Source organism: Vidua chalybeata, chromosome 1, assembly GCF_026979565.1.
Source record: "Vidua chalybeata isolate OUT-0048 chromosome 1, bVidCha1 merged haplotype, whole genome shotgun sequence".
Lineage (NCBI taxonomy): Eukaryota > Metazoa > Chordata > Aves > Passeriformes > Viduidae > Vidua > Vidua chalybeata.
This window is the reverse complement of record NC_071530.1, coordinates 95,443,413-95,448,141: the sequence shown is the minus strand read 5'-3', so window position 1 is coordinate 95,448,141 and position 4,729 is coordinate 95,443,413.

The following is a 4,729-nucleotide window of genomic DNA, read 5'->3' as shown; positions in this document are numbered from 1 at the left end:
CCAACCAAAACCCCAGTTTTAATAAATCCTGGAATAAATGTCCCATGTAACACAAATATGGATGTGCAGTCTGATTTGCAGATGGGGCTCTCTTTGGATTTCAAAATTTGCAGACATTTCCCTCTTTGCACTGTAATATTACAAAACACAATTTCCACAAAATTACTGCAGGTGCAAAATGAGGGACCAAGGCATAACAGAAGAAATAAAGGAGAGCTCTGTGACAGTAAATTTAAATTCCACATAAAAGTGCACTGAGTAGCTGAAATGGAAGGCCCCATGTACATTAGCAATTATGCTGTACTTGCAAACAGTGATTGTGAGGAGATGCCAGAAAAAAAGCCTCCGTCTCTCGAAAGTAATAAACTTTGTGGCAGTTTTTTTCCAGTTCTGCTTGCTGGCTAAGGGGAATTAGGCAATGTACATTACAATCAGTAATGGATACATTCGGAATTCCTGGTTTTTAGAAAGAATTCACTGCAGGCTGGCTCTTAACAAAACAGAGCTGCATAAAACAATGCAAACTTTTTAATATACTGTTCAACAATCAACAGTTTAACTACCACTTCAATCCAAAAGAAAACCCTAAACCAACCACAGACAGAGATCTCTAGCCACATGAAACTGGAGTCCCAATCCTTATGACTGGGACTTCAGTTATGATCCTTCAGAAACACTGAAGATTATGGGCAAGAATACTTGTGCTCCACAAATTCCTATATAGTTACAAAAAACAGTGAAAATTGAAGGCCAAAATAACTACCTTCTGCTCATGCTTTGAATATATAAGTTATAAACATGAAATGCTGAGTTTCTAAAAAAGATCATGCTATCAACTACTTCTACTACTTCCTAAAGACAGTGTTATTTCCAATTCCGTCTTTACAATGTGTCCTACAATACGTGAAAGCAGGTGCAAAACTTGAAATTAAAAAATTACTAATTTATTCTATTACACCATTACTTGTTCATTAAATGTCTTTTCAGGATGGATGAACACTAGTCTTAGAAAGCTTTGTCTTTCTCACACAAATATTCCATTAATTACTCTACAGTAGAATTAAAACTGAAATTTTAAGATCCTTATATACATGTGTCATTAAAACAAAACATGGTGGACATGTGGTATAGTTATTATGATGAGGTTTTTTTTCTCAAAAATATTGTTTTATTTATTATCTCATCCAGGTAGCAAACCCAGAATAAAATTTAGTTACATAGTACTTTACTTCTCTTTCAAGGTTTTTGTTAAATGTTTTCACTAGGTAAACAAGTGTACTTGCCTTTGCATATTTTTATCAGAAAAAGGCGAAGTTGCAAATCAAGGTGTTAAAAACAAATTAGAAAACAATTAAAAAGAACCACTAATAATCACAAGTAAGAATAACTTTATTCATTATTTCCAGATTTTTCCAAACACGGAGAGTTTTCAGTATACTTTCTACAGTTTTAGGGTTTTGTTTGGGTTTTTTTAATATATAATCTTTATTTTCAGATTCTTCTAAACAAGGGTTTTTCTGCCCTATTTCTAAGTATGTTGTTTGTTTGGTACAGAAGAGATATTGATGATTCTCAGCTCTGATATGCTAAGCATTTGCATTAGCTTGAGGGGTTTGGTGGTGGTATTTTTTCTTCACTGGTTAAAAATTTTCTAACCCCTGCAGATTAAACTGCTTTATAGTATTTCAGTGAATAAACAGGGCATAACTGAGCTATTACACATTTTTCTCTACCTTGCATTTTTTGAGTAACATTTCATCAAGACAGCTGAATTTAAGTTTATGACTGATTCAGGATGGAAATAATTGTTAAGACATATTCTAACTTGCCTATATGCAGAACCGAAGTAATTCTACCTACCAACAGATGATCAGTGTCTGACTCAGAAGTGCATTTCCCTTCAAAAGGTTAATCTCTCTTCAAAAGGAGATCCATAACTTAAACCCAGAAAGAATAACTCCCATTTCAGTTTTTTTCAATACATTTAAAAGCTTTATAGTTTTCAACTTCATTATAAACCCTTCTACAACTGAAGTGGCATTAACACGAAGTTTCAATACTCCTTTTTCACTAATATTTTAGAGGCACAGTATGAGAAAAAAATTTAAGCCATTTAAGAGTCTGAGTAAGAATAGAATAAGCACTGCTTTCACATTCAGAATAATGAATTTCTCACCACACTCAACTCCCTAGTTATCCTTGTTGCCACCATTTCCCCCTCTGATTTATGATGCTTGCAAGAGACAGGCTTTAACTTTTCATACTGATGGCCTTCCGACTCACTACACACAGAGATTAAAACCCATCACTTGTTCTCATTTGGACTTCATGAAACACCTTTTTTTTCTGTACAGTTTCTAATGCAATTATGTTTGAGCTCAAGTTCAGTTAGCACAACTTACTTAGACACAGCAGATCAGCTGAGCCATAGTAATATGCAACAAAGGCAGAAGAGCAAATGATTTTACCTAAATCTCCTAATTGTTTGAATACATTGAACGGTCTGGTAAATACAAGATAGGCTACTCTTGCCAGGCAGTAAATCATTCATTCAGATATACCTAACATATGAAACTTGACCACTTGCCTAGATTCTTAATCTGAAACAGGGTTAATCCATCTCAGCTGATGGCATCCTATTCATATACTTCTGCTAAACACTGAATCCCTAGTATCAGGTAGCCATGTACCTGGGAAAAAAAAAATAAAAAGAAGATAGTCCTTGTCTCAAAAATCAAGCACATGACAATGAGAACAGTTTCAAAAAAATCAAGACCATACCTAAACACCTAGTGGATGAATACAAATTAAAACATACTTGCTAAACAGGGAAAGAGACCAAACAGAGAAGAGCAAAGTCAATGAGTCATTCACATACATATGGAAAGCATACAGTTGCTTTCCATATTAAATCAGAGATACCAAAAAGCACATAGGACTGAAATGTATTATAAAAGCAATTGCAAAAAGAAGGGAAGAAAAACCAAAGAAACTGAGGGGCCAGTCTGAAGAAAAATACTGTGATTTCTTGCCTATGCTACAAAGACTGCAGAATCTATAGCTGCTATTAGCTTCCCACTATAGTAAGCCAACTGCAGCAAAGAGCAATGATTCCACAGTGGTACTGTTAAAATTAAAGACAATTGTTCAGATTATATAAACCAACAGTTCCAGCTTGTATCAATAGAAAAATCAGATTAAATGCCCAAAAATATTAATAAATTGCTCATTGAAGACATTTTACATTTAGAAATACCTCCTAAAAATATTTTTTTTAAAAAATAAAGAACACAGAATACAGAAACATTTAGGTACACAGCAGATATCTAGCAAAACAAGGATGGCAGGATTAACACTTAGATATAGTTCCATTAGATGACAACTCCTCTACTGTTACAATAACCTCATGAAAGCCCTTTCACTAAATCATTCTTTCACACTGATTCATTTTCAATGCAATTTAAACTCATTATGTTAAATGAGCACTATTATATCTGCACTAAAATAAAAATAAGTACTGTTTTTATGCTTGCCTACCATGTAAATCACCATCTAAAAACATCACAGTTCTGTCTTTTACAGAGTACTTAAACATACACATTTAGAAGTTGGTAGGGGCTGCTCTATTTTTAATTGGATGAGTTGGTACCTGAAGTGCACAAATACAAGTAAAATCTTTACCTTACAAGTGTTTATACTTCCTCTCACAGAAATTGTCTTACTATTTGTATAAAGTATAAAATTACAACACACATATTGTTCTGTTTTCAGTATGTAACACAAAATTATTAAAAGCAGCTGCAAGAAAAATCTTGAGGCATTAAAGGAAAAATGTGCTGTAAGGCTAATTGTCACAACCAATTGTGACATGACAAGATTTCAACTGGTGCCTCCATCTTTCCTGTTTGTTCTAACAGTTGTCTTTTATACAATAAGAGTCTTTTACTGTAGAGGGGTACATGCAACTCACTCTACCACCTTTTGCACCAGGTATATAAAAGGGTACTTGGAAGACTAGACGATGATTTTATCAAAGCATCAGGTTTTGGAACAGATGCATTTTTTCATGTAATGGGCCAGTGCAGTTTACCTAATGTAAACACTTTCCTTCTTGGAAATTCAGTCTATGTGCTTACTTATATAAAGAAAAGAAGATGCAAATTGAAGAAATGGAAGCTTGAGTTAAGGCATATGTAACTTACCAGGTTTGATCATACAGGTGGTAACTACTGAATTTACTTCTGTTCTGCAAGTTAAAAGCAACTGTCAGCTGAAATCAAAGGAGTGGCATAAATATGAAATCAAGTTTAGGTCCATCTGAGGCCTGTTTCAGGACACATCCTCCACATCTTCAGAAAGGACATAATTATAGCCAGTGAAGAAGAGCTCTGCAACAGTTGGGTCCATTTTTTAAGATCTTGGAACAGTTTGCTTGGGTTTGCTGAATATACATGTTTATGCACGGCAGAAGCCAGCAATAACCTGACAAAACTGCTCTGCCTTGTACCACCTTTTAGGTTGACAGTGCTGCTAAAGACTTACTCTCATCCTTATCAATTCAGTTAGTAAACTTTCAGACTACTAGATTAGCTTGTCAGAGGTAGGAACAGCATAGTCTCTTGTTCCACTTCCAACAATGATGCCAGAATTTTCTATAAAACATTCAGTTGTATAAAATAATCAAATTAATCAAATAAATATATAAATCAAATTAATTAGAAACTGAAAA